Source organism: Seriola dumerili, unplaced genomic scaffold (assembly GCF_002260705.1).
Source record: "Seriola dumerili isolate Sdu_G_001 unplaced genomic scaffold, Sdu_1.0 BDQW01000110.1, whole genome shotgun sequence".
Taxonomy (NCBI): Eukaryota; Metazoa; Chordata; class Actinopteri; order Carangiformes; family Carangidae; genus Seriola; species Seriola dumerili.
Window position 1 is genome coordinate 3,629,844 of NW_019174365.1, and position 16,177 is coordinate 3,646,020.

At 39.4% G+C, this 16,177-nt stretch overlaps 1 protein-coding gene across 1 annotated transcript in view; it reads left to right on the top strand.

The window, feature by feature from the left end:
- Nucleotides 1-124: 124 nt before the first annotated feature.
- Nucleotides 125-16,177, top strand: part of calcr (calcitonin receptor) — a 58,473-nt gene continuing 42,420 nt past the window's right edge. The window contains exon 1 of the mRNA XM_022747615.1: nucleotides 125-448. The gene's annotated coding sequence lies outside the window, so the exon portion shown is untranslated. The remainder of the gene's footprint in view (nucleotides 449-16,177) is intronic.

The following is a 16,177-nucleotide window of genomic DNA, read 5'->3' on the forward strand; positions in this document are numbered from 1 at the left end:
TCCAAACCGAGGAGCTGTGTGTGTCTTTAACACACAGGCAAAGATAAGGCGAGGAGGAGCTCCAGCATCACACGCTCGTCCGCGTAAACGGGAGGCTGTTAGACGCACTTGGATTACCGGGCAGTCAACTGTCACCGCTCATAACGGCTACAGACCGGCGCCCTGCCTCGCGCTCCTCTGCCGCGCGCACCGCCGGCCACTAATTCATCTCATAAACAAGGTAGACACCTGGGCAAAGCAGCAGCAGTAATATTTGATTGATTTTTTTTATTGTGGGTTTTATCTCCGTGGATGAAAAAAAAGTTTTTTGTTTTTTTTCGTTGACACTGCGTTAAATAGGAGAACAGAAACTGGGAATCAGTCTCCGTGGAAGGACAACACACCGGGAACCTCCTCAACATCTGTTTCCTCCACTGGGGCTGCAGTTTCTCCAATCTGTGGAAGTAAGGTAAGTCACTAACTCCTAACCTTTATTATAGGTATTAACTTCTTTAAATTGCCTTTGGAAAAGGCGTAAAGATTAGTCAGGTATAAGAGGATAATATTTTCAGTCAGTTTAAATAGGCTACCAATTTTCCTTTTCCATGTCTGTTTTATTCACTGATGAAGAACTCGATGGGATTTGCATGGGATGACCGTGACCGTTGACGCAATATGAATTGGATTTTGATGTCCCCGTGTTTATGGTGTAAATTGATTATTATTATTATTATATTATAGCGCGTCATGGGGACGTTTAAATCTTAAACACCAGCTTAGCTCAAGATTATTTTAAGCAAGGGGAAAAAAAATACAGAAAATGCAGAATGTGACTCACACTCATGTTGTGCTGTACATGTCTATGACTCTCTATTTATATGGTTAAAAAAGTAAAGGAAAGGCTGAAAAGAGTCCCCATTATGATACTGTAAGGAGTGTCTGCAATATAGGAGTGGAGAAAATCTCATCCAGTGTTACTGGGGCTTCTGAAGGAATCCTGATGCTCTGAGTGTTTAATGCTCAGGGATACCACAGTCAGCTTCTGCAGATCGGAAACTCATTGGTGGACCAATGCAAATTTATAGAGGGATTTTCAATAGTGGAGCACAAACTGCGTATTCAAGGCAAATCTATCCTCTATTTGTAGCCAAAGAGATCTGAAGAAGAACACACACATAAACACATACGCAAACTCATGATTGTGTTGTATCCATACAGACTCCTGCCTCTCTTCAGAGAAATGAACAGGAACAAATTGGAGAGGCAGCTGTAATGTTCCCAGAAATAAATATAATTTTACAAACCAATAAACACACATGCATATACACATATTAAAGGTCATTGCATGCAACCTTTCTGCACTTGTTGTATTAATCACTCTGCCACACTTTATAAAAAAAAAGCACAGTGTCTGTGCGAACGGCGAGACTGAAGCTGCTTATTTTGCTTTGCTCTCGGAAATTGCCGTTGACTTTGTATGAGTTATATTTTCATGAGCCAAATCCACCCAGGACTTCTTCTCTCCTCCGTGAGAATTTTTGACACCGCTTTAAACCACCCTCATGCATTCACCCTCATATTGATTATATTAGCAAATTCATGGAAGAGGGAAAATAAGCATTCCTACATGGACCGAGCGGCCCACAAGCCGGAAACAAAATAGGCCAAAATCATCGCTGAATGCTGCCTGCCTCACTTCAGTATCCAGTTGTGGCAGAAGCAGAGCAGAAAGTGAAGTGCCTGCCTTGAAGATGTCTGCGGCTAAATTGGGATTCTTCTTTTGGGGATTCCTTTGCATTTACGTAACCGTGTTTAGAGTAATGGTTCGTGTCGTCTGGGGGGTTTATTAGAGGCAATGGTGAGTGAAGTGGCTTCAGTGAGCCGATATGAATGTGAAGAACCAGAGCTTCTCAGCACATACAGAACGCTTGATACACTGTGCAGTTCAGAGGAAGACAAGAATAGCAACAGACACACAGTCAGGCTGTCAAAGAAAGAGAGACAGAAAGTGCACAGAATGAGAAAGACAGCAATGGAGAGATACGTGCAGACATGCAGGCAGGCGGGCTGCGATATGTGCGGCACCCTGCAGTGAATTGGGGCTGGGTTGACAATGTGTCTGGCTGCTTTCTGAGACCCAGAGATAAGTTCGTCATTCATCCACCCACACGCTGTCTGTCTGTCTGTCTGTCTGTCTGCCTGTTTGTCGGTTGGTCGGTCGGTCTGCACGCCTGTCTGGTCAGAGATGGGTAAGCGGGTGAGCGAACAAGCAACAAATTTGCTCCCCATTTCAAGGGATGGGAGCGAGAGGTCTGAGGGAGAGAGAGAGAGAGAGAGAGAGAGAAAGAGAGAAAGCAAAGACAGGCCTTCAGAGGGGTGTGTGTGCACTGTGTGTGTTTGATTTCAGTGATCAAGTGTTTGAGGAACAGCTTTTTAAAGCTTTACGTCCGAATGAAAGAGGTGGATGAATGGGGGAGAAGCACGGTTATGTGTCTTCTTTGTGCGTTCGTATCTTACTTTGGACGACAACGCTCATTGTTATTCACCACGGGAAAACACCGTTTACTACACAGCGAACGAATGCAAATACACGACCGTACACACAAACATCTCCCGTCTTCTTTCCTGTCTCACTCACTTTCTCTTACACACACACACACACACACATGCACACACACACACGCGCGCACACACGCACGTACGCACAGTCATGTAATTGAGACCCATCACTCAGGGAAGGTCAGCAGACTATTCACTGCCTGTTGTTATTCCTCAATATTAATCAAGCTAATGCTCCATGTTTTATTCATAGGTACATGCAATGACCCTAAATGTCACTTTTCTCTCCGTCTGAGCATCGTAATCGACGTGTTCATGAACAAGACAACGCTCAGTTTCCTCCTTAGGGCTAACAATGGCCCTAATCCTGCGGCCTTACACTTTCTTGGCAAAACAAACCTAAAGGAATCAAGAATTAACATGATCCAGCTCCAAAGTTGTCAATGTGGAAAACTCTCTTCTTTGACCCCATGATGTCTTAAGCCAGTTGGATGATGTGGGCAATTTTGTTGTCACGCAATTAACTACTTGCGTTGGCTGTTTCGCAAACCTTGAAAGAGGAGCCAGGCTAAATGTCCTGAGAAAATGCATCATTTGGACTAACGCGAAAATGTCACAAATTAAAGTTAGAGTTCCCATGCTAGCAAGCCATACATCACTCGATGAAAGATCCAAGGGTGTTCTTTAACCTTTTCCAGTACATAATGAATAGGACTGTGTTGTCATAGCCAGAGGTCAGGCTTTACTTCTTCATTTCATGCTACCAGAGATGTATCATCCAGCAGCGCACAGCTGGGTCTGTGTAAAATGATAAAGACATTAATAGAGTGGCAAAAGACACTGAAGTTTACTTAGCTAAAACTATTGAGCAAGCTGGACTGGTCATAGGATGTGATTAAAGTTAAGTGTTACAATATGTGCGGCACAGCTGCAGCCGCTCTGTACAATTCTGTCCATCTTTCATGCTACTCCGCTTTCACTTCTGATGAGTGTGAGTCAGATATGAACTTTATTCAGGCAAATGCTCTTGTTCATGATTTTCCATGAAAACAAAGGGATCTGCTGTTGTAAAATTTAATTTCACAGTCATCTGTTGCAGTTATCTCTGCCCCGTTAAGCTGTTTACCAAGCGCAGGTGGCTGGATGAGCAGTAATAGAAACTCGAAACATTTGCATGATTTGTGACCGAGCCCGGCGAAGACTGCAGGAAAGAGATGCACATGACATTAATGAAACAAAAAGGTCTTTATTTCAGCGTTAATACAAATGGAGACGTGTATTCTCTGCAGTGACACACCTCCTGCAAATAGTGCTGCATCTACAGCCCTGCACACAGTGAACAGCTACAGTACTATCAATAGGTGGTGCTAGAATAGAGTGAATGGCTGATGGCTTAGTAACCGCAGGTCTATACAACAGAGATGGCAGAGTAGTGTGTGTGTGTGTGTGTGTGTGTGTGTTCATGACAAAGTGATACAGACGGATCCATTTCTCATGGTTTAACATTTTCATAGTAATGTCTTTGTGTCTCCTCTGGCCGGTGATATCTTCCCTTCCTCGAATACCTGAATTCAATTTGCAGCAGCGCTGCTCAAGATGCTTCAGCCGCACAGCTAAAGGCAAAATGTGCTCCCTTACCACCTTGACTGATCGAATGTTCCCAATCTTAAATCATCAGGAACTGTTAGCAAAGCCCAGGAACGTGCAGTTCCACATCACCTTTCTATTATTTCTACTGTGTTCACCTCACAGGTTTACCTTAAGGTCATAAAAATCACATTATAGGTTTGAAAACATAAAAAGCAATTTGTTGAAATGACAGAAAATTCTTTGCTGTGGCTTTTACAACTTAAAAACAAACAAAAGGCAAGGTAGCTCATTATCGAATAGCTGTTAGTTCATGCTAAGACTTTAGTCTGATTAAAGCCTCACTGCAGCTGTTAATTCAGGCCTTTTACTGCAAATTCAATTCTCCAGAATGGATTCTAAATTTCCACCAGACAAATAAAGCTGTATAGCTGTATATTCAAATCTTCCATTAATGCGTACTTTAACAAGTGTTTCCTTGTAAACAATAATTAACAATTACTCAGTTGAACGTGTAAAGCTGATAACAAGCTCATTTGCTCCGAACACAACACGAAGCCTTCACTGGGTGTGTCATAGCGGCAGTCACATGCCATTGCAAGTCCCTTGGGATAAGATGAGAAAGCCTCATGTGTGAATATACCATAGACTATATTGCAAAAGTGAAATTCTGTGATAGCACCTTTTAAAGCCAACTTGCCGTAGACCCATCTCTATCCTTCTGGATGACTTTGACAGTAAATGGAACAAACACGTCTGTATAAAGGATCCAATTAGCATGCTAATGTCCACATGCTTCTATTCTCTGTAGGAAACAGGAAACAGGAAATAACACTTGTCTAATTTTTTTTCTTTTCATCTTGCTCATAATTACTGTTCGTTTGCTCAGATTCTCCTGGCAGTTCTTCACTTTCATGCTTCTTTACCACATCTACTTTTCTCTCAACTATTTATGTGATAGTATTTCATGTTGTTGTAGAGTATCTCACTTCATCTTCATAGTGTCCTCACCTCACGCTTCTCCTTTCTCATTTCTCTGTACTTTCTTTCCTTTTTTGTCTATATCAGAGTTGTGGCTGACACACCGACCTGCCTCCTCTTATGTGATTTCATTTTCTCTGTCTCTCTCTGTCTCTCTTCATCTCTGTCCTCTGTTGCTGCTCTGTCCTTTCACTCTTTGTCCTTCACAGTTAATTGCATTCTCAGTCTCCCTTGTCTTTTGCCCATCTCTCTTTTCCGTCTATCTGACATTTTCTCCAAATCTTTTCACCTTCTCTCTTCCCTGTGTTTGGTTGGAAAACACGGGAAAACCCTGAGGGTTTGTCTCTTGTCGCTTGGAGGGACATGCCGTCATGGAGTTTGCATAATTCAGGATCACTGACACGGATAGGGGAACTGATGGCTTGACTTGGAAAGACCTTTTTAAAATAGTAAAATCTGGCTGAAAAATTAAATCCCTAACTTTTAGGGCAGACAAAAAAGGATTCAACCTTCTCCATCTAAACAAGCCGTTTCTTCTCTCCCTTTATGCTGTTGTTCACCTCAGATCTTCCTTGCTGTTTTCCAGCCAGGTGTCCAGATTATCACTCCAGATATGCTTGTCCTTTTTTTTCATAAACACTGACATTTAGAGTGACGCACTGGAATATTTTTGGCTCCGGTTTTCCGGATCTGGCACTCTCACGCAGCACCGATGCATCTGTCTGCAAACGTGCCTGCAATCTGTCAAGACAAAGGCACATATAATGATCTCTTTATTATTTATTAATAAGATTTTGCGTTATGCACTATACAGAAGACTTCACGTGTCAAGGAAGACCTTTAAAAGGCCTTTAAAGGCATAGTTTCACAATTTGGGAAATAACTTTATTAACTTTGATGCCACGATCATGTCGGTACGGTAAATATGTATAGTTTGAGCAAGATGACTCAACTAACTTAACTAAGACTGGAAAAAGGGGGGAACAGCTAGTGTTGTCCAAAAGTAACAAAGTCTGCCTTCCATCACCTCTAAAGTTTACATGAAGTTGTGGTTTTATGGGGCCTGTTTCTTGTGCCAGTGCAGTCAGTTCCTGACACCCAATAAAACCACCACATGTCAGTTTTACACTTTGGTGTAAAACCGACAAGAGAGATCAGCTGTTTCCCCCTGTCTCCAGTCTTTATGCTAAGCTAATCGGCTGCTGGCTGCTTTTTTACTATAGAGACGCGAGAGTGGTGTCAATCTGGTCATCTAACTCTTAGCAAGAACGCAAATAAACGCATTTCCTGAAATTTCTATCTGCTTTAGAACTATACATTTAGCACTGGATAGCCAGTGGGTAAAGCAACATTTTAGCCAAAACACTAAGACCAGAGAGAGAGAGAGCATTGATAAAAAGTTTTGACTATTACAAACACAAAAGTAAATTTTCTATTTTGGCCAAAACAGATGTCTAGCAAGAGCTTGAATGACATGTTGGGCCCCTCTAAAATAAAAGACCCCTGCTGTTCAGAATTAAAGCTTTGCTCTCAAGGGGCCTTATAGCTTCCTTTTCCCTCTAAGGGCAGCTGTGTGTGTGCTCTGAGATGTTGGTAGTTACCGTCAGTATCTGACTTATTATAATATCCCTAGGCTACCAGACCACTCATTGATTTCCTTTGCCGTTCTGCTCTTTTTATCCTAATTCTTCCTCGCACTTCAAGTCTCCTTATGACTCACAGGGTCGTCTGTAATACCAGGTGTAATCACCCCCTATTAAGAGTTCCATGACTGATTGGTGGCACCCAGGTAAAGCCGTTACGCTGACGATGGAGGTTGTGGCCAAGGATTTTCTCCTTCTTCTAACACATTCAGTTTCTTTCTGTCACTTGGTGTCTGTGTCAGGCAATTTTCTCTGGAGATTCAGAGGTGCACTTTCAAGTTGAATCCGACCCTGATGGCGCTGAAAAAGCCATTTATCATCACACAAGTTGGTATTTGCACAAGTATACTTTCTGCATAATGTATGTGAAACTTCAAAGGCGCCCTCCGTTCAGCCTTGGCAGTGATGTCTATGATGTTGGTTATTATTACACACTGGTGTCATCTTCTTCTCCTTCTTATTGATCTACTATTCTGACATTTGCCCAAATGTTGCAAAAAATGTTACAAATCTGATGCTTGAAAACTTTCAGAGCAAAACAACAAAATAAAATTCTTGCTGTTTACCATAAAGAACTATTGTTGTATGGCAAATATGCTCTTCACTCACAATAAGAGTGAGTCAGAGCAGTAAAAAGGTCCGCGCTGACTCTTTCTGAGGGTCTGAGGGGGCTTCAGGGGCTGCAGAATGAGGCTTGAGGGGCTTGTTGAGCAAAGAAAGAACAATTTGCAGCATAAATACTGTTTTTCAAAAGCTCTCTACTCTCACTTTCTGCTTTACCCGTTTCCTCCTTTGTCATTGGCCTCCTTTTCTATTGTCTCTGTTCTCAATTTTGCTCCCAACTGAATGTATTATTGTAATTAATTAAATTTTTATTTGAATTTTTAACCCTAACCCTCCCTCGCTTTCTCACATTACTCTCTTTATTTCCTCCTTTTAATTTCTTTACATTTTTACCCTCAGGTCACAGTATTACAGGACTGTCAGAGAGCTTCTACTACTATTTTAGTTATCCTGCTGGCTACTGTGTGCACTCATGATAACAGCACCTATCCCTCTCACTCTGCCCAACGCTCTCTCTGTCTGTTTACAGTTTGTAGCACCCAGACACAGTCCACTCCCTGACCCAACACAGTGTGCTAGGAACACAGTGCCCAGAAGGGAATTGTAGTTAATGGCTGAAGTCCAGCGACAAAATACCTCTTTAATTGCTTTCCCATAGCCCTCAGCTGCAGTGTGTGCCCTCTCCAATTGCACATGGAGGCAAGTGGGAGTTAGCGATGTAGGACAAAAGGCGTATAGTGGGATCTGCGTTGCATGCCAATACGAAGCTTTGCAAAAAGTCACAAAAAGATATTCAGTATAAAATGTAGCTATTCATCAATTTGAGCCTATTTTCTTCATTTATGTTGAATTTTTTTTTTTGATTCGAGCAGACATGGGGGAGAAACATTGAAATGTCTATAGCGGCTTGTTAGATAAAGAATCTTGTGGCTTGTTGTACCTGCTTGTTTGTGGATATGTTAATGCTGGATGTCTTAATTTCTTTGTTTCTTATGCCAGACCAGGTCAGTGATTGACAGAAGATTAAAATTCTTTAAAAACAAGAGCAAAGGTTGAGAGGGGGCAGGCCTCACGAGGAAGGGTCCTCCCTCACAGTGATAATTGAGAGCATACTGTGTAAGAATGAGTGTGTGACTTTTTAACTTTTTATTTTTCTGGAATTGAAAAAGCAAGGTTATCTTTAAGATGTGAATTATGAACTGCAGATGGGGGGGGGGGGTGGAGAGCATTGTACAGTAAGTCACCTAGATGACAGCACAAGCCAGGGCTCAGCACATCAGTCACTGCCTTTCTTCACTCTGAACTGGCTCATAAGATCTTGAAGTGGATGTTTTCCTGTTTATGCAAATTTGATCTCAGTGTTTGAAATTTTATTTAAAAGTGAAACATGAAAGTAACTTTGTAGAAAAAAGGGTTGAAAAATCAGACCTTACCCTTACAAATGATCTCTGACTAGTTGGAACAACATGTGAATTCACAATGTGCCAAATGATTTTAAAAAATAATATGTAAGTATTTAATTCAGGGCATTAAAATGGTTGACATTCACTCATATTTGCATGTAGTATATGTTTTAAATGTTTTAAAAAACCTTTTTTAAAAGTATTTAGTTTACTCTATGACATACTTGGAATCCTTTATAATGCATGCTCCATGTTTGTGATATACCCTGTGGATTTGAGCAGCTATTTATGTGATTTTTTTTTCCTGATTGTAGGAGTATTTTTTAAATGCATAAATGTCTGCTATTAGTAATGGGAACCATACTAAATGTCCCATGATAGTAAAATAATTTTCCAAAAAATGTAAACATGTTTTAAAAACAGCCCACTGGGAGCAGTTTCTCTCACAGCATACTGCAGAGGTTTTGGATGTAACTGCAATAACTATGAATAATTATATTACGAGTTACTAAGAGGACATTTCAATGTAAATTGCAGTTTAAATGATAATAATATTTTAAAAACAATAACATACATTGATAAACTAATTATATTAATTGACTAATTATAACAAAATGAGTAAATAACAAATTATAAGTCATATACGTTATAACTAATTATAATTCAATGATGTATAATTCTGGTGGACAGAACTAGCGTGACGTAGGTAAAAGGCTAACCAACAATGTCCTGTTAATAATGTAATTTATGGTAGAGTAAATTAAAATAATAATTATAGTAATGAAACTTTATAAAAATATTAAGCCTACGTCATGTATTACAGAAAAGAAAAAAAAGTCACTTACAAATCATAGTTGCTCATAGTTTTGACACAATATGCTTTTAAATAATTAATAGTCTATCACAGATGCACTTTAATCCCATTTATTATAAAGATAATATGTATATAGTGTATTGAATCTTCTATGAATGCATACAATTTGAGAAAAACACCGTAGGTCAGTCAAAGCCATTAACATATGCATTTGCTCAATTGTAGAAAAGTAGGAAGTTCATGTACAAACATGTTTCTTTGTAGTTAACAACAGTGTACAATATGCTGTAAACTATTTACTTATAGAGTAAGTATGATTCCATCAGGGAGGACTTGGACACCGCAAGTTTAATATTTGTGTCAGATAAGAGTTAAAAGAAGTTGTATTCCAAAGAAAATATAATAACATGATATAAAGAATCTAAAGAATCCAGATGTTTTCAGTAGTTCATTGGTAAATTAATGAATTGGTACTTAGTCAGTCAGTCACTTCTTAATTATTAAATCTCTGTACATAAAGCAGTGTGGTGGAAACACCAGCGCATGTTCATGTTGAAACTTAATTTTGATTGTGCTAATGGATTATTATGAGGCTGACTGTGATAGTAACAGTGCAGAACATCAGACACATCAGTGTACATCCATCCACTGATTAGTTAATAGTGGAGCAATTTGCAGTGTACTTTGCTGGCCAGACTCTTCCTGGGCTCTAAAAGGTAGCCATGAGCATGGCACAGATAATGGTAATGGTATCAGACAGAGAGGAAATGGGGAGACAAAGAGACTCTCTTCACTTCTGTGAATATATGTGAGAGTTTGTGTGTCTGTGGACATGTGTGTTAATACACATTTCCTCCCCAACCCACATGTGAAAAAGAACACCTTCAGCTGCTGCTGATAAGGTCTTGTGTTGCAATAAATCACTTTGAACTCGTCGACCAAATGAATGCACAGGCAGATCAAGTATCCAACAAAAGAGGGAGAGCTATTAATTAAACCGATCCCCCATTTTCTATTTTATATGAATGGTTTTGAAAAGAGCGTTCAAAGGCACAATATTGAGACTGAGCCTCAAATAAAGAGTGATTATCTCATTTAGAGTTATTTTTAGAGCAGTGACGTCAAGTTAGCCTGAAACGTTTTACTTGGCTTTGGATGATACTGCTCATTTCTTCTCTATTGTATGACAATGAGTTTTCAAGGAGTATCTATGCTGTTGTTTTTCCAAACTGTCCAACATTCATCACTTTGATGGAATAATATGCTGATCTCAAAGCATCATTAAGTTCTTGGCTGATACTCTGTGTACCTGATAAAATGTCCTCAAAGAAATATGACTGATATATTTGGACAGTGCAGGACCTGCCTGTCCTCCTGTCTTTCACCACTATAGAAATCTGAAGAATCAAAGCTTTGCATGTACTGTAGGTAACCACACCATAGTCAAAAAAGTTGCTACAAAAAGGAGCTAGTCAACAAATGTGCTTTCCTATTACCTTTGAAGGAATTGTAGAAGTTAAGGATTCACAGAGGTTATGTACCGAATTATCGTTGCTTTGCACCTCAGCTTTCCTATATATTAAACACATGCAATATAACATGTTAAATGATGAGCTTTAGAAGTAAGATTGCCAACTTCCTGAAATGGAAAATATATATGTATATACTGTATATTGGAACCAACAGGGCCTCCTAATTCTAGGCTGTCAGAGAAGGCCAAACATATCAGCACTTTAAATGTTATATTCAATTTATTTCTTTTAATAATTTCTCTCTTCTAATCCTAATTTTATAATTATTCTCTTCTAATTCTTATTTTAGCCCCATTTTCTATCTTGCTTCAGAAATGAAAACGTTACTGTCCTAAAACCATAAAAATAGAGTTATTTTTCGAATAGGTGCGCTCGCTCCCACCTCTTCGGGTGAAAACTCAGCAGAACACTGTGGGGACACTTCCAAATTGTAGGCAGCAAACTAATGCAAACAAACATACCAAAGCCTGATAGCCGGAACTTGAAAAAATTGTTTGAAGAAGAAGGCAATGGACGTTACATGGAAATATTCACAACTTGAAAAACCCTTTTAAATCTTTTGATTAGTGGACTGATAATCAAATAGACAGAGAATCAGAGAATTGGACTTCACTGGCTGCTTCAAAGGTAGGGAGTCACCACAGTTCTACCAGCTTGCTGGTTAAGATGCTGGTAAATTGGAATTAATTGTACTTTTGTACTCATGGTTTCTGTAAAATAAACTGAACAGTTGAATGGAGAATCTATCTAAGCTAACGATGTGTATGTCAGTACTGACAAAAGTTTATTTCTATCTTTATTCATGTTGCTACGCTGCTTTGCACGAGCTAAACTGGTCGCCAGTGACCAAAAGGGTTATTGATAGGGCTTAGTTAATTCAGTTGTATTTTGTTTTTGCTCCCTATGTTTAAGCTTAATGTAGAAAAATAGCAAAAGCAACAAAATTATAGGCAGAGATATATTGGCTGTGAGTCACAACAAATGAGAAGCTCATTCTCTGTTTGGGTAGTGGATGATAACATGTAAGTCAGGCTGAGGGAGAACAGCAGGGTCTCCTTCTATATCATACAAATCACCCTGTTTTAATAGTCTAACCTGTAACATTTATCTCACATAGATTTGCAGTGAATTGGGTCTCAAAAATATGGGACAATGTGCCTCCTCTATCAGTTCTATACGGAGCACGTCTTTTAGTTTCCAAAATTTCCAACTGTGTTCCCCTGTTTCCAGTCTGCATGCTAAGCTAAGCTAACCAACTCTTGGCTGTAGCTCAGTATTTAACAGACAGACATGAGAGTGGTTAGATATAGTTATATTTTCATCTAACGTTTTTCCCGGAATGTCAAACTTTTACTTCACAGTAATAAATGACCACATTTCCAAACCACTTTGAGGCCTGTGTAGCATATTAGTTAGAATCACACCATTAATGATAATTTCTGCCATGGAAAGTACTTCTTAAGGGTTGGGGAGAGTGTGGGAAGGTTAAGGATCTGGCTACTTGCACGTGAAATAGAGGAGATTTGTTATCACCACTTATTTGAACTGCAGTCAATAATCCAAAACCAGCTTAAGGTGGTCTTACTGTAGGCGCCAGGGCATGACCAATTTCAGGGTTTAAAGGAATTACTCCCCTATTTTACATTATATTTTGCAGCAGCCACTTGTGAATTAGAATTGCAAATGCAGCAAATACTGCACTGCAGTCTGAGAATGATGAACCTGTAATCACTGTTATAGAGTCAATGAACAGGTGTCAACTTATTTTGTTTAGTTTATTGTGCCAGTCACAGTACAGAGGGTTTAAATACTATTTTCAATGAGTGAATGTTAGTATTCTGCAGTGAAGAAAAGCTAAAACAAAGTAGCCTCAGGAACAGATCATCTTTTTCAGTGAGGAAATGTGTGTCCTTGTGTGTAAGAGATCTGCATCCTTGCCATCCTCAATGATGTAATTAGATCCGTTATTCAGGGACAATAAAAATCGGCTTGCCCATGTCTGTTAATGATTTGGGAGCTCTATCAATGAGGGCTTGGTTTCATTCCAGATAATTCTGCTCAGGCAGCAGCACTCAGGCCTGTCATTATCTGCTGCCTACAGTCGAGGTTGATATTTTACCACTGCTCTAAAAACTTTTTTTTGGGACTTTTTGAATGATCTGTTTTCCTTCACCTGCCAGATGACGACATCTTGACAAATAGATAAAGTTAAAAATATGTTAGTGAAATGGTATTAATTATCAGAGGCATTTATATCGAGTTGAAGGGTTAGCTAAAAGCAGTGAAGTCACTGGAAAGGGTGTGTGTGTAAGTGTGTGTGTGTGTGTGTGGCTTCAGTTAGTGCTGCACTGTCTGTGCTTAACAATACGCAGAAGAAAAATAGTTAAGAGATCTGCTTTGGTCTTCAACAGACTATTATTCTTTGGCTAAAAATAATTCGCAGTCTACTCAAAGAGAGGAAGATAGTGTCTCTGTGTGTGTGTGTGTGTGTGTGTGTGTGTGTGTGTGTGTGTGTGTGTGTGTGTGTGTAAAAGCGATAGGGACGCGTGAATGATTGCATTCTTTACCTCCAGGTTTCTTAATGTTCCCAAAACAGGACATCAAAGCCTCACTGCCTAATGCTTTTCTGCTCTGAACAGTTTGCATCTGTAAAGGTTTTGTGCCTTAAGCACAAAGTAATGTGTTGTTTTAGACTTAATTATCATATTAAACAGTAATAAATTTTTTTACAATACATTTGCCAAAATACAATGATAAATAATAAATAAACAATTCTCTGATTGTTATTATAAGATAAGAATGAAAAATATTTCTCAGTCACAATGACACTTAGTGTCAGTATTGTTTTGAATTGAGTGATTGAGCGAGTATTTTCTCCCCCTTGTGCTCGATAATAAGACTTGACATTTCATGACACTCTCACAATGCTGTTGTTTTCTCTGCAGCAGGGTGGAGCTCATGGACATTGGTTAGTCATTTGTTCAGCACAGAATAAAACAACAATCAGAGTTTTGGGTCGAAGCTGAACTGAAACCAGATGGCCTGCGAAGGTGACTTCATGAACACAACATGAAAATATGAGTTGTTTTTGCAGTGAGTATTAACTTGCTGTGTAGTAGCATATGGTACTTGGTGCAGATACGCTATTGATAACCCATACAGTACAAGTCAAGTTAATATATTTACAGAGCACAGTTAAAGACAAGTTTTTACAGAGAATTTTCTTCAGAGTATTGGAGGGGTCTGGACGAAGAATAGTAAAATCAATTCTGTGTTTGACTGGTAACCAGTGAGGGGAGGCCAGCACAGGGGAAGGTGTGGTCTTTTCTTGGTACCAGTGAGGAGTCTTGCTGGAGCATTTTGAACAGGCTGCAGACTTAGTCCCACTTAGAGAGAGATGTGAAGCGATAAAAATGTGCCGGACAGTCTCCAGATCTGCAAAAGCAAGAAAAGCAAGGTTTTAATTTATTTATTTTTTGTTGTTATAGATCTAACATAGAAAAAGCTACTAGTAATGACAGAGTTTATATGGTTGACATATATTAAGAGCAGAATCAAAAATGACACCCACATTTGTATGAACAAGAAAACTGGCTGCTCAGCATCATTTTACTCTCACAAAACTGGGGATGATTTTCGGCCATCAATCATTTGAAATCTCAAGATAATTTGAAAGAAGTTTAGTTGTGATTTCATGTGCTTCCCCTGGGTTTAGGCAAAGATGCAGCTATATGTCGTCAGCATAGCAACAGTAACGTGTGTTGTATATTTCAAAAACAGACTAGTAAACAGTAACGGTCAATACAGTAACTTTATACCGTAAACAGAACAAACAACTAATGGACGCAGCTTTGGCACAGTTGGGACATTTTTGTACATTAGAAGTCTCAATGTTAACTTGAAGAAGAATTGTTGGCAATATAACTATATTATGATTTAGGTATTCCCACACTATGCATAAAAAATAAACTTCAGTACCCTTGATATTTTTGCATTGGTTTATATTCTTTATACTCTCTTACTTACTGTTGTTGGTAAGACATTTTATATATGTTATATATAACATATATATGTTCTCTCTCTCTCGCTCTCACACACACACACACACACACACACGTATATACAAACGCACAAACATTCTGGCGCCACCGGTGTGTTTATGTGAGTGTTAAGTAGGTTGTAACACTTCGGCATGTAATCACACACAAATGCAGCCAGTTATAAATTTAGCAGTGCATAATTTTAGGTACACTTATGTTGTGCCGCCACACATAAACACATGCACACACACATACACACACACACACACACACACACACACACACACACACCATGAGCGAAAGAGAGAGAGAGAGAGGGAGTGGGACTGTAGATCCTCTCATTCACACTCATACACACTCAGCCTGAAGAAGAAAGGCTCAGTGACGCGCCGTCCTGCCCTCGTTTACTGGTGCTTCATTGTAATCTGAAGTCATTTACATATGGTTTACTTTTTTCAATGAGTATTTTGGTTTTGGTTTATTTGCACATACATTTATGTGCAGCTGCTGTGCTGTCAGCCCAGCAGATGTATGTCCTTGGCGCTGAGGATTTGTTTCTCTGCAGGCGCTGAGTGTCTATAATGGTGATAGTTACATTACAGTGTATGTTTTATGTGGAGGTGAACTGTGTATTGTTTTAGGGAAAAGCTTCCCTGCCCTCTTGGAAATTCTATATCTGCTGGAGATTTTCTTATGATGGAAAAAGATTACAGACAGAACTATGGTATTGTGTACCCATTAAACTGGATTTTTTCAGTGTGTTTTGCAGTCTTTATTTTGCGGTCTTATTGGATCACGCAGGACTGATATGCCTTCTGAGCCTCTGCTGAAACGACTGTGCTATGTGTCTCTGATGTGCTTTCGCTGCGCCTGCTGTAACGGAGCTATTTCTGTCAGCCTCTTTTTTTTTATTTTTTATTTTTTATTTCCTCCCACCTAGCCTGATTTATCTTCCAGAACGTTTGTTCCATTCACCCAGTGTACATCCCAGAGCTATTAGTTGTTCCAATAGGTGCCGATCATTTTCCATCCATATAAGCCCCTTCTTTCTGATGCTTTTTGAACTGTCTCCTTT